This window comes from Podarcis cretensis (assembly GCF_951804945.1).
Source record: "Podarcis cretensis genome assembly, chromosome: 11".
Lineage (NCBI taxonomy): Eukaryota > Metazoa > Chordata > Lepidosauria > Squamata > Lacertidae > Podarcis > Podarcis cretensis.
In genome coordinates this window covers 25,445,812-25,472,212 of record NC_137180.1, presented here as the reverse complement: position 1 = coordinate 25,472,212, position 26,401 = coordinate 25,445,812, and positions in this window count along the sequence as shown.

The window sequence follows — 26,401 nt, the reverse complement described above, 5'->3', positions numbered from 1 at the left end:
GGCGCATTGTGCTACGTTTTGCAATTATTTATGCTAGGATGAAGATACATTAAGTCAAAGAGTTGAGAATTTCATACTTCAGGCAATCAAACGCCAGTGGTTAGTGTACACTAGTGTGCTGTAGTGGTTAAGAGCGGTAGACTCTTAATCTGGTGAACCGGGTTTGTGTCCCTGCTCCTCCACATGTAGCTGCTGGGTGACCTTGAGCTAGTCACACTTCTCTGAAGTCTCTCAGCCCCACTCACCTCACAGAGTGTTTGTTGTGGGGGAGGAAGGGAAAGGAGATTGTTATCCGCTTTGAGACTCCTTAGAGTAGTGTAAAGTGGGATATCAAATCCAAACTTCTCTTCTTCCTCCTCTTCTTCTTCTTCAGTGTATCTTCGGCTGGTGGTATGGTGTCTGTAGGGTTTTATTAATTTTGGTATTTAAAAAACCCATGGTAAATAAATGTGAACCATGGCATTGGTCCATCTCTAATCTCTTTTGGGCTGCTTTGCTAGTTCAAAGGTACAATGACTATTTCTTTCACTACTTATAGACTGCATCCATAATTAGAGTTAGAGAAGCTCCAGACTCCAACAACCATCAGCTCAGGAAGCATTCCCAATGTTCCGTAGCTGGAGTCTAGCAGCATTTGTAGGGCTACAGGTTCCCAACCCCTGCAATAGGAAGTTCTCCATTATCCATGTGAACATCATGACTGTATGAACACATTTGGCTGGAAAATTACACGATGACAACCCTTAAATGATAAAGGAGTCTGCTTAGAGCACCAAGACATCTGCTGCAGCCAGTCACATTGTACCAGGATCTAAACTAGCCTCTAGCTGTGGTTCTGGGCATAGATTTATTGGAATTTACATTTTATACAATTCATGCACTGGATTCCAAGAATGCATGCTTAACTTTGACAGCATATTAAATAATGCCTTGGGAATGTACCAAAAATTCTCAGGAAGATGCAGTCTCTACTGGGAATTTAGAACAAGGTTGTTATTTACACATAGATTTGTTATCTACAAATATCTTCAGGAATATTACTCTCTATAAATCCAGACTTGCTTTTTGTTTCATCCCAAAAAAGGGGGAGGGGGACATTTGTGTTGAGACACTTTTCCAAATGGCTTTCTATTCAGTTTCCCCTAGTAATACTTTACTGTTTTCCCCAAAGAATCATTGGAATTGGAGTTTGGCAAGGGATACGGAGGTTGTTGTTTTTTTACACATTCTAGTAATCTCACCAAACTGCAATTTTCAGGATTCTTTAGAGAGATGAAAAATCTATTAAATTAGTTTGTCTGTGTTATAGAAATGATAACTGTCTAAGAAAAGGGAGCGAATTCGGTTCTGTTTTCCTTTAAAGACAAACTAATTTGCACTTTCTGAGACAAAACACAAACGAAACACAGCCATTTTATTACAATTAGCACATCTCAGATCTTTGCAATACCATTCCCCAGCTAAGTAAAGTGCATAAAAATGGGCATTCTAGTGTATAGTGTACATAAAAATGCAGGTATTGTTGAAAATAACATACAAAACTGCATTACATTAAATAAAATTGCTTTTCAAAAAATGTGTATATTAGAGAACATTGCATGTGAAAACGTGGACATTGGGAGGATATGGCAACACGGAGACCCAAATTTAAGACTGGGAAAATGAAAAACTGAGAGAAACCAAAACTGACAGACTTCTCCACCTCTAGCACCTGTTCCTTTTATTTTATTTTACATGGAATGGGAACCATTTACATATAACACAGCCAGATGTTCTCAACATCTCTTTCTGTGGTCATTTTATTTTTTTTTAAAGCAGATCACTCTTTGCCAATGTGGGCAAGACATTCTGGATTTTTACAGAAAAGCAGGTGTGTCTTTTTCTCTCTGATGTAACTCATCAAACATATTATTATTATTATTATTATTATTATTATTATTATTATTATGGCTGAATGGATTTTAGTTTTCCTGTTTCCCACATTAATATTTGATATATCAGATAGTATCATTCATGCACATTCCTTTCCAATTATATAAGAAAATAATGGGTCAGTTAGAGTTTCATTCTGTCTTTAATCTAATAATACAAAAATTACATTTCGGGTTTATTAAGAACTTTTATAGACCAAATATCTTTCACACTTAATCAGAAAAGCTTTTCAATTTCATATTTCCATCCAAGTATTTTAAAATGTAGTAATTCCCCTATCCTGAATTTCATCCAACATTTAATATGGCCCGGTTTCACATTTCTGATGCTGATTCATTGGAAATCTGGTGCCACTTTTCATAATACAGCCTATAATTTCAACAAAGGTTATGTCAGCTATTTGGTAGAATTTCTCACTCTCCCAAAAAAATTTGCACTCTGAAATGTACCCATTGATTTCTGCTTTATAATTTATATTATTTTAAGGTAGGTCACTTTGATCACATGCTTGCATTGAGCATATGCTAGGGGTCTTGTGAGCATGCAACTATCAGAAGATAAACTGCCTAAGGAAGGCAAGCTGATCTGCAACATAGCACCAAATGCAGTGTATGAAAGTGGGGAGGGTAAAGTTGAACTGCACAGATAACAAGACAGATTAGCAGGAATGTGTGAAGGTGCATATTGCCATACACGATGCAACCAGAAAATGACTGGGTTGGGCAGTGGAGGCAGAGGCAGCTCTGCACAAGTGTGTAAGCAGTGATGGACTCTGTGCCCCTCCAGTAGTTTTTACTGGAGGGGAACAAATTTTACACATCACTTGGAAAGACAGGGGAACTAATGTCAGTGTACCGGAAGAAGCGAAGATCACCAATGTCAAAGCAATGATTCTTCAACATCAACTTTGTTGGACTGGCCATGTTGTGTGGATGCCTGATGATCGTCTTCCAAAATAACTACTCTATTCCCAACTTAGAAATGGAAAGCGTAATTAAGTAAAGGGTTTTACTTAATTGTCCCCAATATAAAAATATTGTGAACAATTAAGTAAAACCCTGTAAGAGATCAACATGGGAATCAGAAATAACAAGTGTTAGAGCAGGTTGTCATATGAATACCAACAGCTGCGAAATCTGCAATTGTATTTTCAAATAACTTCAAAATCTTTCTCTCTGAAGTAAGTGGGAACTACATGCCTGCTGCATCTAATATGCTCACCCTATACAATGCTAATAACATGTTAATAATATCAGCAGGGTAGAAAGGTGCATTTATCACTGCTTATTTTAATCTTTTCTGCTTTAGATCTGGTGCTGATTATAAAAGTGGGAAAAACACAATTCTTCTAGGTAAATGAATCTTGGAGGGAAAGAAATAATATGTAGCCATCAATTGTTGCTTCCTAGGGATCTTCTAGTAAAGGATTCATGCAAATTTTGATATGCCAATGTGTTGGGGCAGGGGTTAATGTTATTTTAAGTACTTGCCTTGTGCATTTGCAGAAGTTCAAGTAAGTCTCTGCAGACACACAGCTGCAGGCACAGTCTTGCTATCATCGGTTTATTCATCTCCCTTTTGGAGCTGGAGAAGAAATATTTAAATAGCCAATGGCAAGAAAGAGAGAGAGTTCTACAATAATTTAAGATTCCTTCATGTATTTCACATAGATTTGCTACAATTTATATGGCTGTTGCACTTATTCTAGTGAGACCTGCTAAACAGATACATTACAGAATTCCAAATTTTCAGCTAGGTTTATGTGATGGGAAGGTTCTTCCACAGAAACATCTAACCTAGATTGTAAGATATGCAAACAGTATCTTTTGTACAATACCTGCTTTTAGCATCAGAAATTCTAAAATGTTAGAAAGGAGAGGCCAATTTCCAAATATTTTCCACTAATATAATAAGAAGTAAAAATATGTTTTGGTGTTCAAATCCAAAGGCTCAGTTCAGGCAGAATAGTCAGCCATAGTTTGGCATTCTGCCCCCATGATGACTGCTGCAGATACTATGAACCGAAGGATTTGAACTTTTATGGACCAAATCCATGTCCAATCTTTTCAACACGATTCAAACATCATTGACATATACATTTTATGTTCTTTCAGAACTTAGGAGAATGGCTTTCTTTGTTTCCTCAAAGGAGCAAATTGGGCTTTTGGTTTTGCTAGCTGATACTCTCACTAATACTCCTGATCTTAGCAGAACTGTTAATCAGACTCATTGATCATAAACAGACTGACATCTAATGTGAAGAAGAATCTGTACCTACTGAAAACAACACTGATCCTTAGAGGTTAAGTTGAAAAGCTGCAGGAGTAGACAGAAAGCTTTGAAGATTGAGAGAAACATCTGCAGAGAATGGAGTGCTGCACTGCTATTGTGGCAGAAATAAAAGGATGAACTTGTAACAAATTAGTGTCACAACCCAAAAGTCAAGAGTGAAATAAATGGTTGAGTTTCCAGCTCAGAACTCCATTGCAGTTGAAGAGCCTCACCATTATCATGCCTGTGAAACTGGATGCTAATCTGAAAGCAGTGCATCTTGTTCCGGTTTACTCCTGTAAAAGCGGAGCCTCAAGAATGGTGACAAGAAAAAATATGAAGGAAATCCGCAGGGTGCCTGCTTGTGCCTGGTGTGTATGCTTACTTGATGTAAACACTACACAACTAGGAGGAGGGGGAGGAGGTGTTTGTATTTGATATCCTGCCTTTCACTCCCCTTAAGTAGTCTCAAAGCGGTTAACTATCTCCTTTCCCTTCCTCCCCCACAAAAAAGTGGTCAACAATCTCCTTTCCCTTCCTCCCCCACAACAAACACTCTATGAGGTGAGTGAGGCTGAGAGACTTCAGAGAAGTGTGACTAGCCCAAGGTCCCCCAGCAGCTGCATGTGGAGGAGCGAGGAAGCGAACCAGGTTCACTAGATTAGAAGTCCACCACTCTTAACCACTAAACCACGCTGGCTCCCTTTTACTCTAGACCATAGTCCCCCTGACCAGCCACTAATAGCAGATATGGAACACTGATCAGAACTACTTCAACCTTTAGGCAGGCTGAACACACAATTTGATGCTACATGTAGTGTCACATATAAATACATACAGCAACCCCATGCACACTGCAACCTATTCTATTGGCTACAATAGAATGCTTCTTTCAAGACTAATTTCAGCAGAGGAGGTAACACTGTGGGCACCAAGGAAGGCCTCTGGGAGCACATATGTGCCCACAGGTATCTCATTGGCGATCCCTGCTATAAGTCCTGTGCTCCTTGAGCATTCTCCCTCATCCACTATGCTTGGTACTTAATGCCTATCCAAAAGAGCATTTATCCACATCCTTATTTCATTCACTGCCTAGTCCAAATAGCTGCCTTTGCACTGCACCTTAAGGGCATGAATTAATCAACAATATTACTCTCTTCCTTTTCAGTCCATTTCCCATTTCAGGTTCATAGTGAGGAGAAAAACACAACTCATTCTAATAACAGAGACAGTTGACACTCCCAACTGTGCTTTATGCATCTGTAAGAGAAATTCTGTCTCCATCTCAGGCTATCCCTCGTAGATCTCTCCACAAGAAGCTGTAACCGTTTATTGCTCCTAATGCTGATGAAGGCTTTTAAGATGCTATTTGGCTCATAATCTTTAAAAGAGAACCGATAAGAAACCTTGAATGCCCTCAGCCTTAAAGGAAACTTGTTACAAGGGAAAAGAACCACACCAGAGAAAAAAGAACCCTAAACAAACCAGGGAAGTTATTTCTTTAATTTCAAATGCATTTTACTTTTGGAAAGACTAATTCTAAATGTCAATGGAACACTGACAACAAACGAAATAGACCCTTCTTTGATCTTCCTTAATAACAGTGCAATTGCTTTAAAAAAATAATTATGAGGTCCAATAAAAATGTTCTTTGTCCAAATTAGTCACAGAAGCAGGCCACATAAATATTTCTGAAAAACACAGTGGAAAAAGACAGCTAGAATGAGTAATAAAAACATGAGAAATGCTATATAGAAATAAATGAATGGAAGAGAAATAATAAAGCCGTCATCATGTGAAACTGATCTGTTCATTTCAAAATATTCAGCAAAAGTAGGAGAGTACTTTTCTCCTTAAAATTACTGGCAAAGGTTGTTTTGGGCAGATTTGAAAAAGCTGAGTGCTTTAGAGGGACTTTGCTTTATTTTTCAAAATTTGTTCCATTATGATAAAATCGCAAGCAGCAATATCACTGCATTAAAGGTAAAGTTAAAGGTACCCCTGCCCGTACAGGCCAGTGGTGACCGACTCTGGGGTTGTGCGCCCATCTCGCTTAAGAGGCCGGGGGCCAGCACTGTCCGGAGACACTTCCGGGTCACGTGGCCAGCGTGACAAAGCTGCTCTGGCGAGCCAGCACCAGCGCAGCACACGGAAACGCCATTTACCTTCCCGCTATAAAGCGGCACCTATTTATCTACTTGCACTTAACAGTGCTTTCGAACTGCTAGGTGGGCAGCAGCTGGGACCGAACGATGGGAGCTCACCTCGCCGCAGGGATTCGAACCGCCGACCATACGATCAGTAAGTCCTAGGCACTGAGGTTTTACCCACAGCGCCACCCGCGTCCCATCACTGCATTGGAGAAGTATAAATAAAGCAGCAAATGAATAAGAGGAAATAGCGAACTCGGTTGTGTTTTTTAATTGGTTATCACTTGATAGGTGTGTGGGGAGGGTTTGAACTATCATTTCCACCCTAATCTATGTCAAGGAAACATATATGCATGGAAATGCAACCAGGAGGGCTGGGAGCCCCATCTGCTCATATCTTCTTTCTTGAACTTGTAATATATGGCACATCATCTATGAAGAACCTTCGGGGGGAACAAGGGTTGGGATCTTAAGAACTGCCTCTGCATATATCCATTGCTATTTTCATTCTGGAATCAGATCTGCAGAAGCTGTATTTTGGAGGACGTTCATATGCAGATTGTTCCTTGGAATGAAAGGACTCGGACACCCATGCAAATTCGAACTGGCACCAATCACTTTCAAAACATTATTTTTCCTAGCAGCAGTTTATCCAAAATCAGGCATTGCTCAAGCCAAGTCAGGGTCTGGTGTTAATCTGAGGGCAGGATAAATAGACCTTTTGCAAGATCTGGACTCAGCAACACGTCCCTGTCTCTCTGGGTGAACTGGTGCCATCCGGATTATTTGCCAACACAAAAAACAACCTTCCTTTCAGACTTCATGAGGGGCTTGGCAGCAAAGCAATGGCGTGATCTGGCCTAATGTGTGAGCGAAGCTCAAATATACCATGTTAACGTAAAGAAAGAAAGATGACTTTTTGAATATTTAAAATGCCATTTCTAACATAGGTATAGATAATGGACACTTAGGCAGGGGAAAGGCTTCTGGAGGTAAGTGAATTGCTCTTACTCATTTTCTGAGACTAAAAATCAGTGACATTGCAACAAGAGGTCATTGTCTAGAGAGCCTCCTTATTGTTTCAATTATTTTGATAGTATGCACAACAACTGTCTCTCAAGCCTTTTTAGAGTCTGAACACATGCAGGTGGTTAAAGGCTCCTCACCTCTGCTTCACAGCAGGTACTCATAACAAGGCAGACCTTTTTCAGCGGAGCATGCAAATGTGACTCCTAGTGGGTGGTGTTCCTTCGGTACCTGATAGGAATCACTGAATCTCGCAATGGAGTGGGGAAGATTAATAGTAGAGCACTCAATTCTTATGTACTCAGCATGTCGGAGCAGACAGTCCTGAAAAACAAAAGCCACACACATTTTTCACATCGTAATCACTGCATCTTTCAGGGCCATCTTTACCCAGGGGAGCAAGGGGTACGGGGCACCCGGGCACCGAATTCTGGGGGGCGCCAGGCGCCCGCCGCTGAAGCCGCCTAAGCTCTTAACTATCCACCTGTTATGAAATAATAAATAATTTTGATCAAGCTAAAGAAACAAAATACATACATACCTAGCTATTACTGAAATGTATACCTACTGTTTCACTAAAGGACTTTCGACTTTGTGTGCTCATTTACCAAAGATGCCACGCCAGCGGTGGTGCTTGTCAGACTGAACGATGGTGCTTGTCATTCTCAATGGCGCCGTGCATGCGAAATTAACTCTTACATCAAAATATTGTGTTACGTATTGTATCGAGCTGCAATGTGGCAGTGGAGTCAGAGGCACCTTTGACACGACTGATGTTTCACCTAAGTAGGTGCCTAAACAATACTTATAAGTTTAAGTGTGGTGGTGTTGTATACTTAAGTATGTGTAAATAAATGAGCAAATAAAAAAGTTTGTTTCTTTTTTCTCCGTTCAACAAGAGATAAGGCATAAGTGTGGTGTCTGACATAAGCATAATAAAATTTGGGGGCGCTGGGCAGATCTTTGCACCCCGGTGGCGCATATGCTAAAGATGGCCCTGGCATCTTTAGATTCAGAGACAGTATGCCACTGAATGCTAGTTTGCAAGGAGCAAGGTTGGAAGGATTGGTCAATGATGGTTTTCTCGGTTTCTCATTTTTTCCAGTCCTAAATTCATTTCTCCATGTTTCTACAGCAATTTGAGAGGGAGGGTGTTATTTTTTTTAAAAAAGAATCCTCGTGAAAATTCAAAAGTACTCCTAACAAATACATTTTGTGTGTGTGCAGTTTTGACCTTAACATTATGCATTGTCTATGCTATCTTCATTATTATATTAATACTGATGCATGCCTTACTCTAACATATGCATTTTAAAAAACATTGCTTGGTTGGAGAACTGCATGACAAAATTTTGGATAAACAAGAGATTAAAAGGATGGTTGTGTTTTTTTATCTCATTTTTTTTTTCTCCAGAAAGTGTTGATTTGCCTTTAAATAAGAACCAAATTGAATTTGACTCCCTAGTGGGGAGTGGCAGTGGGAAAAGACAGCAGAAGCCAATATGGTGCCCTCCTGATGCTGCCACCATGAATGGGAGCCAAGCTTCACTTCCATTCAAATACGCCGCAACCTGTGCGTCCATGAGCCTAGTAGCAGGTAGTGGTGGCAGAGAAAGCATGGGGTAGGAACTGCTGCAAGAACCGTGAGCACTGCTTGGGGGCTGCAACAATAGCACTGGTCTTCAGACCCTGGCGCCAGCCCTGAAGCAATCGTTTTATGGATGCAGAGGAGCAAGACAGTTTAGTGGAAGACTGGAGTGCGCTGAACTTGAGCACTTGACACAGCAGAGCAAGGAGAAGAGACCAGGAGGACGACTGATAAAAAGGAGAGAGGAGCCAAGTGGTGAGGCAAGTACAGGAAAGTGGGCCATTGTTGTAAGGGACAGCTCTAGAGAAACTATGGATTCAAGAAACATCCCTGACTTCCAAGGGCAGGGATGGGGAGCCCCAGGTTTGGAGGGCATATGTGGTCTTTGAGACCTCACTATATGACTATCTCCATGACAAACATCCTCCTCCTTTGCCCTCTTGCTGGAATGGATCATATAATTTTGATAAAGCTTCTTGCCTGCCTTGATAGAGGACGGAGAGGAGCATGTGAATGGGTGTAGAAACTAGACAACTGTATAGAGATAGACATCTATTCTTCTGCCCACTTTTGCCTTTGGCTGTGTCCATTACTGGCATGTGGTCCCCATCAGATTACCCAGAATACCCTGAAGTGAATGAATGCTCTAGGGCTCATATGAGAAGAAGCCTGCCCTCAGTAGGCAGAATGCAGCCATTGTGTCAGGCAACAGATTCTGGGTGTCACAAAAGAGCAGCAAAGTGCTACTTGTTTATTATTGATGTATTTTTTTTACTACCAAGATTGAGAGCAGGCAAGGGTTTTGTTACACTTTTTGCCTCAAGTACCAAAATAATTTGAATGGCCTTCGGTACTATGTATTTCAACTTGTGAAGAGGGGCACCATTTGTTGTTTTGCCTCAGGCAGCAAAGTGTCTTGGGCCAGCCCCGGCTACTCTAAAAAACTTGTACTAACATCCCCCTGTGCACACACCAGTAAATCATGACCCCTCTCAGTAGCGGCTGTGACCTCATTTGAATTAAACCAATTTTTTCTCTCTCTCCTTCAGCTTGCCACACGGAAAAAGTAATTTTAAAAAACATGACAGAAATAATCTCACTTTTACAAGTTTAAAGGGACTTCGTGCCTTCAAATTTATATTATTTTGAAACAAAGCAATACACTTAATTGCCTCTCATTATTCATCCAATGATATTTTGGCTAATTTGTGTGCCAAGTGAGACAATGCAGCACCATAATAATAACTTGCTCCAGGGTCCTTAATATTAGTTTGTGTTCAATTAAAAATGTGGAATTAAGACACCAAACTCTGATCATGGTTGACCTTATTCTTAAAAGAAAAAATCCTTGCATTTTTATTTTTAGTTATAAACATCTTCTAATTATTCTATATAAATGCAGAACATAATTCTGTAGATGCACTAATAGTAGAATAGCATTTGCAGTTATTAGCATATTTTAACCTGCATTTAGAAGAATGCCTATCCCATGCTGTGCTAGCATTTCTTCTCCTCATAAAGCTATGCTAAGTAGTATGTTTTGCCAGAAAGAAACTGAGCTCTTTGAGCTCTAGTATCTATTTAAAAATAAATGGTTTATGCTTAGTAATAAATCTACTAAATAAATGGAGCAAAAAGTTAATGCTTCATTCTACGCACCATTCCTTTCAAAAGCCAAACAACAGCAGGAGAGCCTAATGCATGCTTTCCCCCTATCAAGTTCTTCAGTCCACCATATTTCCCATATGGCATCCAGCAAACCTAAATCACAAAAAGACAAATCATTATTTGAACTAAAGATCTCATCTGAGCTCTCTTTAAAAGCCATTCTTAGCTTAAAACCATTCTGATTGAGCAATAAAGATTATAATAAGCTGTGTCCTTATATCTGGAGCAATGAAATATTTTACGGATTGCTTTCCTTGCCACAAATGGCAATTAGAATCACCATATGCACAATGGCAAGCTATACAAACTGGCAATATTCTCCAGATATTAATCGCTGCTGATAGTCCATGACATTATGATAATGACTGCTGATGATGATGTTGATGATGCAGGCGATGGTGAGGGAAGATTAACCCATGGACGTGTCTTCAGCTCTCAGAAGCAAGCTAAGGAAAGGATCTATTCCTACAACAACCGCCATCCCAGTACCAGCTTCTTCTGCTTCTATAATTCCTCTGCTTCATGCTGCTCATTGAAAGTTGATCCTATATTAAAAAATACTTCGTAACTTATATGTAAAGGTAAACTAGTTGCCTAGCCAAATAGAGCTGATACAGGGTTCAGCATTGCCAGGCACCTGCCAAACTAATAATAATAATAAATAAACAAACAAACAAACAAACAAATAAAACAGTGGTACCTTGGTTCTCAAACTTAATCTGTTCCGGAAGCCTGTTCCAAAATCAAAGCGTTCCAAAACAAAGGCACGCTTTCCCATAGAAAGTAATGCAAAATGGATTAATCTGTTCCAGGCTTCTAAAAACAACCCCTAAAACAGTAATTTAACATGAAGTTTACTATCTAACGAGACCATGGATCCATAAAATAAAAGCAATAATCAATGTACTCTACTGTACTATAAAATAAATAAGAAAGTATTGTAGATGATAGAAATTAAGATTATTATTTTTTCTTACCTGCACTTATGATGGTCATTGTTTGGATGGGGGGCTTTTATCCCTTTCCGCAGTCACACAATCAGTAGCTGAACTGGGTTCCACACAGTCACAAAAACAAATTAACCAAAAATACCTTCAAAAGCAAAAACGCAAAATAAATAGCAAAAACAAAAGCGCCAAACTTAATCCGTTCCAGAAGTCCGTTTGACTTCCGAAATGTTCGAAAACCAAGGTGTGGCTTCTGATTGGTGCAGGCGCCCTGGAAACAATAGCCGACAAGCACATCGGACATTCGTTTGACTTCCAAAAAACATTCGGAAACCAGAACACTTGCTTAGACATCTTAAGGCAGCCCTGTTTAGGGAAGTTTTAAATGTTTGAAGTTTTATTCTGTTTAATATTCTGTTGGGAGCTGCCCAGAATGGCTGGGGAAACCCCGCCAGATGGGCGGTCTATAAATAAATTGTTTTTGTTGTTGTTGTTGTTGTTGTTGATGATTATTATTATTATTATTATTATTATTATTATTATTATTATTATTATATTTTAGCCATCTGAGACCTGGGGCAAGTGTATGAGCCTCCATCCTGCCCCGCACTGCGTAGGCCAGCCTTCATCAGTGTTTTTGCCTGACTGGAATGTGTCCTTGGACTTCAAGGTGGCATGGATGAAGGAAGGGGGGATATGTTTGTGTGGAAACTTTGGACTTTTGCAGAGCTGTAAAGTGGACTACCATACAAAGCTAAGAGTCACACCCACTGCTCCATCTTCTTCTGCCTCTGGCCACAGCCGCCACAAGCATGGTGCCCCTGAAAGTGAGGTGCAGCTCTCAGTCTGAAAAAAATATGTGCAGACTTACCCCAAACACATAAATATTACAATGGGGTAGGACACTTTAAAAAGTACTAAAGGAAGAAAAAGAAATAGTAGATCTTCCATTATGAGACATCAGAGTTGTTTAAAAGTTTAGTGAACATTAAAATTCAAACCCTTACTGCTATAGAGAAAATTTATTGCTTTTTCACAACCCCAGTTGGTTCATATATTATCTAAACTACTGCTAATTTTCCTGCTGTATCAAGGTAATTGTTCTAAAATTTGCAGGATTTTTTTGTCTTTGAAATAGATACTAGATTCCTGATTAGGTTGAATCGTAACACGTTCTTCCCAAACAATAATCAAAACTTTACTATTTTACACCCAAACCCCCACTGGTTTTGATCACAACTAAAACTAATCTCTATAAAGCTTTGCACAATTTATTTCCTAGATGTTTTAATTGTAGCATGTAAAATTTTCCATATTCATATATTTGATATTAAAAGCTTAACTTTGAAAATGTACTAGAACATGAAACCTGGTGTGGCACCAACCCAACACACGTTATTGTTGTTGTTGTTGTTGTTTAGTCGTTTAGTCGTGTCCAACTCTTCGTGACCCCATGGACCAAAGCACGCCAGGCACTCTTGTCTTCCACTGCCTCCCGCAGTTTGGTCAAACTGATGTTAGTTGATTCGAGAACGCTGTCCAACCATCTCGTCCTCTGTCATCAACCTTCTCCTTGTGCCCTCAATCTTTCCTAACATCAGGGTCTTTTCCAGGGAGTCTTCTCTTCTTATAGAACCTATTTAACAAAAGGTCTTATTTGAATTCTGGATACTGCTTACTAATTAGAGATTATTCCAGTGCATCTGCAAACACTATTAAAAGAACATGACATACAAGCATCACCCAAGACCATGTCAGTTTGCATTTCTTAGTACAGAAAGTATTGATCTGATGTGTAGAGATCTTTCCTATTCTGCTTAATTCAAGAGTGTTCTGGAAAGGTTTCTTTCTATGTGAAAGAAACAGGCAGAAGTTTTCTGATGTTTGGGTTATACCTTCTGGGAAGCGGAGTACAGCTGGTTTAAACTGGTTCTGTTATCTTTTCTGTCAAGGTCATGCTAACTATTATATTAAGTTCTTGTAAGTTAATTTATGATAAGTCTGCTGCAACTGAATTTCTTTTGGACTGTACCAATCTTGAATGTATTGGATTTGTGACCATTTATGCTCATTTGCCTTCAGTAGCAAGTAAAGCTCTGCTGGATGAAGTACAATTGCCTCTGGGCTATTTTTTGGGAACTCTGCAAATGTGCTTAAGTCATCCTCAGCCTTGCACAACAGACCAGCGTGGAGGAAGTAGTTCTAGCCACCCTAAACAGATGATCCTACATAGTCCTCTTGCTGTGATAGTAACACCTTCAGCTGTATTAACACAATAAGCTGAACCTGACTTGTGACTGATAAATTGTAACCCATTTTCTCTGCAGGAGCAGAGTGATTGTGAGTTTGATTGCCCATATAAGACCCATAAAATGCTCCTGTTTGGTTGTACCATATCTCCACTTCCCATTCTTCTTCTGCTCCAGGATCCAGCCTTGTCCACTGAGATAGCCTTCTGGGCACCTATTCTCAGCATATTTCACGTCTACGCTGATCCTTCTGCCAGAGTTGAAACAAAATACATAGATATAGTTGGAGATCACCAGACAAAACCAGATAAGCCTCCTCCACCTTGTGAGAAGTAGTGTATTAATGCTTCATGGATTCTTGGAGCCCTGGAATACAATAAGAAGACTCAAAGGGAGTGGAAGAAATACAGATTGCACACATGAATCTGACGAATGGAGAAAGCTACGCCTTCATCCAATTCAGTTGGTATATTTTCCATGTACCGGTAAGTAGCTTCGCATGGAGGGGGACACAAGGAGGAGGCCCATTCCCAACATCAGATCAAATCCCATGCCAGCCCCACCCTCATACTGCCTATGTTTGGGGCATATGTCTGACACAGGGAAGTCTGTCATATGCATGTAGCCTGTCCATTGTGCTGGGCCCACAAGAGAGATCAGGATTAGGCAAGTTACAAAAGTGAAATAAGCTGGAGAGATAGCACTGCAGAATCCTGTAGGCTGCCTGCACAGGACCCATGGGAACGAGTAGATTTTTAAAGGAATGTTTAATACAAGATTTGGAGATGATGCTAGGTCTGTAGCATGTATGCAGCCAGGAGTCAGGGAGCTGGGTGATTTGCAAAGGCTGACATTTTAAGGCTTGAAAGTGCTGGCTGGGATGTGCTGTTTTGGGGTTGTTGTTTTTTTTTAAAAAAATGGGAGCTAATAAAAATTCTCAAGCTAATTTCCAGGTGTCAAGCTCTGTTTGAAACACCCCCTTCCCCCAGCTTGTCAAGGAGCAAATAGTTTAACTGATATCACACCTCTTGTTAGAGCAGAAAAGCCTCTTGGTACTCATCAAGCAACCTTTATATTTCCCTCCTTAAATAAGTGCCGTGCCAATCCAATGCAATAGTATTTTCAATTTCGGCACTGTTAACCGCTTATTGACTCAGCGTTATTTATAGACAACTCAGGGATTACTTGTTAATGAAACACAGGTATACAGTATACACTTAAATTCTATATGGCTTTTTATAACTCAGGTCTAGAATCTGTGAATTTTTGGAGGAGAATACACCAGGGTAAAATGAAACCTAGAAAAGATTCAATTACTTATCAAGGAAAAGTGACAGGGAAGTAATTTTTTCCACATTAGTATGACAGTTCAAAAGGAATGCCTTTTTGATTTAGAATCATTTCGCTCTAAGTGTGCTAAACACATGCTAATTTTTTGGCGGTGATGGCGGCGGCTTGAAGAAACAGTGTTGGCTCAATTTCATATTTTATCAGGAATACAAGAGTGATTGTGTCAATCCTACCCCTCCCCCCCACCATGAAGCTAAAGAAAGCACTTTGTCTCTTTTCTGGGGACCTTAGATATGGGGGTCCTTGGCTCTATCACGGGAAAACTCTCAGCAAGGCTCATCTGTTTGATATAATATTCTTTTCTCCATTTGCTTTCCAAGTTTGTTCTTTCTAAGATTCCAGTCTCTCTGTCAGCAAATTTATATTTTTGCAGCAATCACCTTTTTGAAATTTTCCGCCTTTCATGTACACTATCTGCACATAATTGATGTGTCCATAAACATATTTAGTCATTCTATTATACAGCAGCCCAGAGTCGCTTAGTTCACCCACTTCAGCTGCAGCAAGATAAAACAGATACATCAATCCTAAACTTCTGCATTGCTTTGCTCTTTCCTCAGCTATGACTCTTCTGAATTATTTTCTTTCTCCTTCTGATGTATGTTATGTCTGTATTTCTTATCATGTAGCTGAAAGTGATGGTCATTATGGTGTAGTTTCGTTTCAAACATCCACCTCTGTGTTTGTTCGTTCATGGTCAGGATTTTGATATTATGGGATACTTTCATTCAGCGAGTAAATGTAGTGATGGGTGAATCTGTCTGTTTTCTATCTATGTCACTTTCATAGTCTATATATTTTATTCCCACATTAAACGATGTATTTTTTAAATTTGCAAAGATAAAACCCCTTTTCAAAATATACACTTTATACAAATTTAAATGTACATTATATATATATATATATATATATATATATATATATATATATATATCACTTTCTATCAAAATACATTAAAAATATATTGATTTTTTTTTACCCTGCTTAAGAACTAGGCTGCAATTATTATTACACAAATTATAGTGTAACCAGGGATGCTGGTGGCACTGTGGTCTAAACCACTGAGCCTCTTGGGCTTCCCATCCGAAGGTCAGCAGTTTGAATCCCCGTGATGGGGTGAGCTCCCATTGCTCTATCCCAGCTCCTGCCAACCCAGCAGTTTGAAAGCACACCAGTGCAAGTAGATAAATAGGTTGATCACGGTGTGAATTTGCCAAGCGTGCCTTCCTCCTAGCTCATTTCTCTCTTACGTCCTGAGTTTGAGTGTCTTCAAAGCCCATGTCACCTTTGGTAAAGGCTGTTCTCCAACTGGAGCGCTCACAGGCCAGTGTTTCCCAATTGTCAGTGTTTATACTACATTTTTTTTAGATTTGACTTCAGACAGTCGTTAAACCTCTTTTGTTGACCACTAGCATTACGCTTTCCATTTTTAAGTTGAGAATAGAGTAGTTGCTTTGGAAAACAATCATCAGGCATCCGCACAACATGACCAGTCCAATGAACTTGATGTTGAAGAATCATTGCTTCAACACTGGTGATCTTTGCTTCTTCCAGTACACTGATATTAGTTCACCTGTCTACCCAAGTGATGTGTACAATTTTTAGGAGACACCGTTGATGGAATCTTTCGATGAGTTGGAGGTGGTGTTTATAAGTGGTCCATGTTTCACAAGCATATAGTAAGGTTGGTAGTACAATAGCTTTGTAAACAAGCATATTTGGGAGATAAGTAGGTACTGCTGTGGTGGGAAGGTAAACGGTGTTTCTGTGTGCTTTGGTTTCTGTCACGGTATTTTGTTGTGCCAGAAGCAGTTTAATCATGCTTGCCACATGACTTGATAAGCTGTCTGTGGACAAACGCCAGCTCCCTCAGCCTGAAAGTGAGATGTGCGCTGCAACCCCATAGTCACCTTTGACTGGACTTAACTGTCCAGGGGTCCTTTACCTTTTACTCAGATGTAGAATGAGTTCAATGGGATGAGCCCCATATATGTTCTTCCTTCCCTCTCACCCAAAATATTAAGATCTTAACGTAGTGTGGGTAGTTAGCTGACAATATCATTATCTGAATAAAAAAATCAAAATAGATCCAAAACATGTCTGTCCTACAAACCAACTTAAATTAAAACATTTGATGATGTGGTCATTTTCCATGTTCTGTAAAAGCAAATTGAATGAATGATGTCCTATATTTAAACCTGTGAATAGTCCAAAGAATTTAATAAACACTTAAACCTAATTGTGTGTTTGATGCTTCCCTGAATTGTGGTCCAAGTGAGGCTGCTGAAACTCATAATTGTAACTAAGCTATATTGTTTCACTGTAAAGATATTAAGAAATCCATTATACTGTATGAAATGACTAGGCTTTGGGTTCTATTTAAAACTCACGCTGATTAAACACATTCAACTTAGACCCACAAAAGGCTGTTTCTTTCATTCACTTTGCTTATTCTGGTTTAGATACTAGATAGTAATGAAACCTAGACCATGATGCAATTATTATATGCTAATTGTAATCAAGTTTTTTGTAGCTCTGTGCGGCTTGTGTATTTGCATTAATACACGATTTTATGATAAATTACTTTTGCATATTCCATATCCCCATATGACACCCCTCTTGCTATCTATTAATAGAATGCCAATGACGCACTTTAGTTGTCTTAGATGAAAGAAAAAATAGCATAATTTCCTCAGTGTTAAAATTTTTGAAATGACAGCTGAATATTGGATCTACCTTTACTGAATTGGATATCCATACATCACCTTTGACTAAAAGTCTCCAAGGAACCTAACAAAAAAATGAAAAAAAGAGGTCCAAAGACATCTTACACAAGGGGAAATGTTGTTATATCCTGTTGTTCTACAAATGTCAGTGATAAGACAGTCCACACACTGACAATATTACAGTCATGGCACCAAAGGAAAAGGACTGAGATGGAGGAGAGAAAAAGCAATCTTGAGCACTAGTTACAGATATATTGTAGTGACCAGCTGTAATGAAAAGATTTAGAGAAGAGGATCCAAACATGGCTGCTGGTCTCTTAAGAAAACCAATGGAGAAGCCCAACAGCTCAGTCTTTCCTGTTCCATCTCTCCTGATCAAATGGCAAGTTGGATCCTCCTAACAGAGGGTCCATGTTGTGCTCAGCCCTGAAACTCTTCCCCAACCGGCTTGTGGGCCCACCGGCTTGTGGGCACCCCAACCTGCTCCAAGCCAGTGATGCCACAGTGATGCCAATGGCCTTTAGCCAATCAGCAGCATGGCAAGGTTGGGGGCTAGGGGCATTTATTTGGCAGTGTGACGTAGGGACCTCCTTTTGCTTCACGCTGCTGAACACCCACCCACCCGTTAATTAGGTCGTGTTTGGCCTTGCTTTGGACTTCGGTTGGTCACCTATTTTGGAATGGGGGCTGGGTAGAAACTTTTCACAATGTGGCAGATTGGCTGTGCCACTTGGTTTTTGCCTACCTCTGAGCAATCATCACAACTTTGTAGGGTTTGGCAGTTAGGCATTGGTTTAGGGGAATGTGGGGAGGGGAGGGGAGGCCATCACCTGCATCTCCAATGAATAGGGTATTCCATTAACGGAATCTGGGGGTCTGGATTTCGTCCGAAGCCTGGAGAGGGGCTAGAGCCATGCCAGGACCCCTGGGAACCCCAGGGGTGAGCACCAGTCAATATACACTGATGGAGGTCCCCCTGCTGGTTGTTTACCCTTCCAGGCTTCCTGCGGGAAGTCAGATATAGTTTGATACCAATGCCTAAGCCAATACCAGTCACATTTGTGTATTTTAATAAAGTTGTGGCCAAAATATGCCCATTAACATTTAAACTAAATTCTGTCTCGACTGTGTCTTTATTTCCATGGGGGATGGGTTTTGGGGCTTGAAGCACAACTGAGAGAGAGCAGTTGAGATAGAGGCCTGTTGAAACTGGCCTTTCAGCAGAGTTGATGGAAAGATCCCATCTCTCCTCCTAAAAGGTACCACCACACATTCCCTCTCCTTCTGCAGTCTCATGTCCCATCTCACACTGTTCTGGAGGATAGCATGACCCTCAAGAGCACATTTTTCAGTGGCGGAGGCAGCTGCACAAAGAAGCAGGGGTGGGAAAATCTGTGGTGTGAGTGGAACATATTAGCAAGTGACTTTCAATGAAACTTCAGAGAGCAAGCTCAATACCACTCAGAAGAGGGCTGTTTTGGCTCAGTATGCAAAGGCAATAAGGAAGGATGAATATTGTTGCCTGACACCCCAATCTTCAAACAGTGCTTCTCTTGATTCCAGCAGAAATCATGCATGGCTCTTACTATTAGGCTTCAGCCTACAGCCTGCTTCTGGCTTCCAGCTTCTAGTTCCTATCTGTCAAACACAACTCTGGCCTTTCTTAAACTACTCAGGAGCTGTAGTTACAGCCTGTGACAAGAATAGGGTTATCCAAAAAATGCACAGCACCCTTAGCAAATGACAGGATTCTTTGTGAAGGGAGCCATTTTGTAAACCACTTTAAGGGTTGTTGTTGATTTACGATCAAGTGGTGTGTAAATTTTATGATATCAATAATAAATGTATGTTTAAAGGGGTATGATATGTATAGTGCAGATAGCATCGAATTCTGCATATCTGGACCATTCTCGGATAAAGAATGGGTTATTTGGCTGGAGACTGTATTTGCCTTCTGAAGTTTATAACTTTTCCGGAAGAAAAAAAAATCTCAGTCATGACTGAATACTCACATCAAAAGTGCACTACCTGTGGAAACGTTACATGTCAGAGGGAAAGTTTCAAGCCTAATATTGGTTTTATTTATTTATTTTCTTTCAAATATTTATGTGCTGCCCTTCAGAGGAGGTTCTAAGGTGATTTACCAAAAAAAGAAGCCAAGATGACACATAAATAAAATATTTTTAAAAAAGCACGGAGGGGTACATTTCTATATAGGTTTTCTACGCACAGAGAAACTTATGTGCCACATGCATTTCAATGTAATTTTTTTTTATTTGTTTATTTTTATTTGCAGAGGCTTACATGGGGCAACATTCATACATGCAATCCCCCACCTGCACCGGGAAGTGGTGCATAGCCCCGGTGAGGTGTAACAGTCAGTCAGTTTTATTGCACATAGCCAAAGGCTGCTGCAATGTACACAGAATCATTCAACAATTAAAAGAAAATAGGTGTAACAGCCACATTTCTCCTGAGCTTTTCCTTTAAAAGCATAGTTGTCAAATCCACTGTTATCCAAAAATATACTGTATTTTTCCGTGTATAAGACTAGGTTTTTTTCCTAAAAAATAAAGTCAAAAATTGGGGGTGTATTATACATGGAAAACTCCCCCCCCCCCATTTTCTTAAATCTGTCCCCCAAAATAGGGAGGCATCTTATACATGGGGGCATCTTATAGCCGGAAAAATACGGTATATATTCTAAATTGCAGGCATTACAAAAAAGCATTTGCTCTGCTTCATCAGATGTCTTGCATGTAGCTACATTTGAAGTTTTAACAATGCAGTTCCAGGTAAACTTCAGTTAAAACAGTTTAAAATGATCATTTAATTGTCAGTTGTTCACAACTGATAACAGAATGAAGGATTTCACTCCTTTAATCTTCATAATTATTCTGGCAACCCCCCTTTTTTGTTCCTTTTCTATCTGCAATTTAATTCAGGATTACAGGCACTTCATTATAGCAAATTCCATTGTTACTGTATGGATTATGTAGGTATTGTAATTGCTCTGAAAATGGTATTGATCAGTTTCCCTGAGTCACAGAACAATAGATTGACTAGAATAATAACCCTTGTTTACCTGAGAACACTGGAAGGATTCACATATTATAGGAAACAGAAAGTAAAAGCTTGACAAATGAGGTGTGTATCCACCCATCTGTTGTAAAACCTAAATGCTGGTGTAAAACCTGAATGGCAGACTCTCACTGAAATACCTGAGCCTGAATATGGGACAGATATTTCACTGCAGCAAAGATATTTAATTATTATTAATAATAATTACATTTATGAATCACTTTGCATGAGACATCCTGAAGTGATTTACACTTCTTGCGCATAAAGAATCCTAGCTGCTGTTCTTACATGCATAAACAGCTTTAACATTTTTGGAGAACTTCTGCACAAGGCATAGGCAAACTCGGCCCTCCAGATGTTTTGGGACTACAGTTCCCATCATCTCTGACCAGTGGTCCTGTTAGCTAGGGATGATGGGAGTTGTAGCCCCAAAACATCTGGAGGGCCGAGTTTGCCTATGCCTGTTCTGTACCTATAATCCCTAACAGAAACACTTCAGGTTTTATGGGGGGCTTTGTTCATTTTAAACATCTTCTTTATCTCATCATATATCAGCAGTACTTGCATCCTGTTTAAGGCTACTATACTTAGACTTGGTTGGACAGTGTTCTCGAAGCTACCAACATGAGTTTGACCAAACTGCAGGAGGCAGTGGAAGACAGGAGTGCCTGGCGTGCTCTGGTCCATGGGGTCACGAAGAGTCGGACACGACTAAACGACTAAACAACAACAACAACAACACTTAGACTATCCACTGGAGTTCACTTGGCATGTTAGCCAAATGCAACAATGAACACAGCCATGTTCCTGACTCAACCCTCAATGCCATAATTCTGAGTACTGTTAACCTCAATGTCATGGGCATTGGCTACTCTAGCCCTGATGTGTAGAGGTTGGACATCTGAAGATGCAAGCCTATATGAGAAGGTGCCAATGCACACACACTCTGCCTAATTGGGACTGATGCTGTTCTTCCATAGACTGTCCTCTTTTGAGAGCAATGCTCAACATGCAGGTATTAGGGTGGAGCTAAGTGTTCAGGGCAAGGGACACAGGTGGCGCTGTGGTGTAAACCCTATACGGCCTAGGACCCTCATACCTACGGGACTGCCTCTCCTGGTTTGTCCCACAGAGGAACTTACGGTCTTCAGACAAAAACATCTTGAAGGTCCCAGGCCACAGAGAGGTTAAGCTGGCCTCAACTAGAGCCAGGGCTTTTTTGGCTATGTCTCCAATCTGGTGGAACACTCTGTCACAAGGGACTAGAGCCCTGCGGGACTTGACATCTTTCCACAGGGCCTGCAAGACAGAGCTGTTCCGCCAGGCCTTCGGTCAGGGCACCGCCTGACTCCCTCCTTTGGCAATCTTCACAGAACTTTAGCCTAATGGTTGCCATCAATTTGAGTTGAAATGATTTTAGAATGTTGTATTATTTTATTGTTGTTAGCTGCCCTGAGCCCGGCTTCGGCTGGGGAGGGCGGGATATAAATAAAATTTATTATTATTATTAAACCACAGAGCTTAGGGCTTGCTGATCAGAAGGTCGGTGGTTTGAATCCCCGCGATGGGGTGAGCTCCCATTGTTTGGTCCCAGTTCCTGCCAACCTAGCAATTCGAAAGCAAGTAGATAAATAGGTACTGCTCCAGTGGGAAGGTAAACGGCATTTCCATGTGCTGCTCTGGTTCAGCAGAAGCAGATTAGTCATGCTGGCCACATGACCCAGAAAAAGTGTCTGCGGACAAATGTCGGCTCCCTCGGCCAGTAAAGCAAGATGAGCGCTGCAACCCCAGAGTCGTTCGCGACTGGACTTAACTGTCAGGGGTCCTTTACCCTTTTTTTTTTAAGTGTTCAGGGCAGGGCCATCAACATGGCACCACTCCCTTTTGAACACGTGAACACCCTTCACACAAGTAAGGCAGAAAAAGAGCAGAAAGATCCTATTGGATCCAACGGCATACAGGACCAAGTAAAGCAGGTTTATTAGATCTGGGCTTAAAGAAAAAGAATGGTGTTACTCAAAGATCAACAGTGGACTTTATGGCTTTATACAACTTAAACTGGCTCATTCTAATCTGACGCACAATGCAAATGATACAGAGACATTGCATGCAATATTTCTGAGAAATATTGTATGGACATTATCTGTTTTTACTGTCTTCAAAAAGAAAGATTATTGCTTCCGGGAAATAACTGGTGTGTTACCCAGACTATATCAGGCTTAATAAAGAGAGATTTGATGATGTAATGTATAATCTTTCTAACTTTTCTCTATTTACCCAAATAATATTTTCAGTACAACTAAAACATTGTGTTTCCCCAATAAAATACTTTCTGTTCACTTTCAATAAAGAAAAAATGTCATAGGAATTTTATTAGTGTATTATGAGGTAGGTCCACTATACGTTTTCTTTCCAGTTTATTTTTTTCTGTTCAGTATAGCAATGGACTTCATAGAGTGGCATTTCTTTAATTTCATGTCAGAGTTAATTGCTTTATTCATAGTTTTCTTTTAATCTTTTCACCCATGTTGATATTTCGGGTAAAATTGTATTTGAAGGAAGCAGTTTGAAAAAGCAAATTAAAGATCACTCTTGTTAATCATGTGTCAAACAGTGCAGCAAGGACACCATGTAATTCTCACAGGGGATGCACTTAGTGACTTTAGAAAAGATAATTAAAATGTAAATGAATGGAGAGGGTTGTTGGTCAATGCAGCTAACAAAGGTCTGGACAAAAATACCAGCATAAGCACAATTTTATTAAAATGCAGGAATTTTTGTAACTTGTATTTTTGAATAATGTCCTTCCATAAATAAGACTTCTTTATTTTAGAAGAAGCTATTTTTTAAAAAAAATAAAAAAGTAATTTGTACCATTGACTATCCAAATCAACAGCAAATTGGCAGTTTTGGTCAAATAAAAAGATATTTGAAGTCTCAGTACTGCAGATGCAACATTAATTATTTTTATTTTACTTATGCATCTTTATTTTTCTTAAGCACATTTTTTTGATATATGTGGAATTGTAATTATAGTAATGGTGGTGGATCTAAGTCTCCTTATTTCCCTGACATGCCTCCAGAACTGAGAGAAAAACACACCAGATCTGGGAACTTATTTTTTCTTCAGCTGGTCACAATGGGAGGTAAAATCAATAAAATGCCATCAACTGATGGAAGATGGGAGGGAGAAGCATTGCTTGGATTTTGGGGGTCCTCTGCATTTAATTGTGCCCTGATCTGCTTTGGTTTGCTCTGCAAATGGATGGTTTATTGTACTTCAGAGCATGATAATAATCCAAATTTGCCACTGAAATGATGACATTTTATAGTTAGAATTTTAATGAACATATTATTTCAGACATATCTGCATTCATGCTAAAGCTTTGCAATCATCATGACTTGCAAGATTCTTACATTAGCAGAACATGGTTAAAAACCCATCTTTGATTTTCAACTATTTCAGTTGCTCTGGCCAAGTTAGAAATATCTGATGCACAGGAAAAGCAATTTACTATAAAATCAACCGAAACAAGATAGTCTCCTAACTACTGATGTGTGAACCTAAAAAAGTCTTCATGCTTCCATTCATTTTGGATAGGTGTCCTTAAGTTTGGATGGTTATCTTAAGCTTACATAAATTTATCTTGCTGAACCTGTTTGATTGAGAAATCAGATTGGCCATCTCTCAAAAATGTAGGCTTCCTAGTTAGACTGCGAATACCTTCTGGTTTCCACTCATGTTAAAAATAAACCGTGAGAACAGCTTATCTTGCATACTGTTAACATGCCCATATCTAACTTTTGGAAACTATTAGGAAGTTTGAGGTAATTTAATTTTAAATTGAATAGGTTTTGGTTTGGCTTTCATTTAAGTTCTGGGTGCAGGTTAGTCTTGCTTTTTATTTTCTTTCATATCTGTTCCCTGAATTGTAGTGTTAGAGCCTTTGAAGTCTGTGTAGTTCAGCAGAGTTGTCACCACCTCTGCTGAACTCATATGAGTAACGCTAGACTTTTGTTCCTCAGTCATAGCAATAACTTTGACCAAGTGCCAAAAAGTCCCGCAACATTTCCTTTGCCTCCCCAGGAATGGTAGAAAGCAATGTGTTGTGTTTTGTTTTTCAAAAAAGCACTCTGCCCCATGCCAAATGGCAGACTGCATAGGATGCCGGTGGAAGTTTAAAAGTTTTATTATTATGATTTGGCATGGAGGACTGCTGTTAATTTTCTTTAAAAAAAAACACACACACACACACACACACACACACTATTTTTCATGCCACAGAAGGAAAGTTACCTGCTTTTTTCTGACACTCCCAGTTATGCATTACAAAACACACATAGAAGCCCAGGAAACTGATATACTTTGGCTTTTAGAACTCCTGTCTTATACAGTCAGTGGTGAAGAAATTAATCAGACCAAAAAAAACCCCCACAAACCAGTTAGTATGCATTGACCTGGATCTGAATTTGTGCCATTTTTGGAAGCCAAATGAATTTTTGAAATTCTATGCATGGTTTGGACACAGCTATACCTATCTACCACTGAATGTCCTACAGTGCTGCAAGCTTTAATCCAGATTTCACCAACACTGGTTATGAGGGAATGGAGCTTATAATGGAAAATATCTGGAGGGCACCAGATCTGCAGAATCTATGGAAGCTGTCCAATCAAAGTTCTTAAGGCAATTTTTCACTGTACCACCCTGTGTCTCAAAGACATCGTTGCACCTAGAGGCTAATCTTCCCTCGGTAGAATTACGGATCTGGCGTAGGACACTTAGCTTTGCCTAAACTCAAATCCCCCCGGTCTAATATCCCTAGTGCTGCAAGATTGTCACAAGAGCGCCGGAACTAAAATTGTCTATCAAAAACTTCACTCTTGTGGTTTATCACTACAACAGCTACTCACTTTGGCTTTAGTAAAGCAAACAGTCTAATTTGTCAGCGCCTAAATGATATCAAGCATCAGAACAACTTGGCCACAATAAGGAAATTTTGCCCATGCTATGACTATTTCCCATCTTCCCATTCCGACGGTCTGGCACCCTATCTGCATAACCTAGCAATTCTAAAATATAGACACGTTTTTACTCTCGCAAGATTGAATGTATTCCCCCCGGCTGTACTTGAGGGACGATTCCAACAGATGCCACACGAAAAACGCTTATGTCCCTGTGGAGATGGCAGTACCAAATCGGTGGCACATGCCCTTCTGGCTTGCACTCTTTATAAAGAGTTGAGGAATGAGATTATGACCCCTCTTTTATTGTCCATTCTGGGTCGCCCAACCACTGCCACAGTGTCTTTTCTCCTGGCAGATCAAGAGGAGCAGATGACTGCAAAGGTTGCAAGGTTTTTGACTTTCTATTTTGATTCTTTGAATATCGTATTGTTGTTTTATTGCTATGGC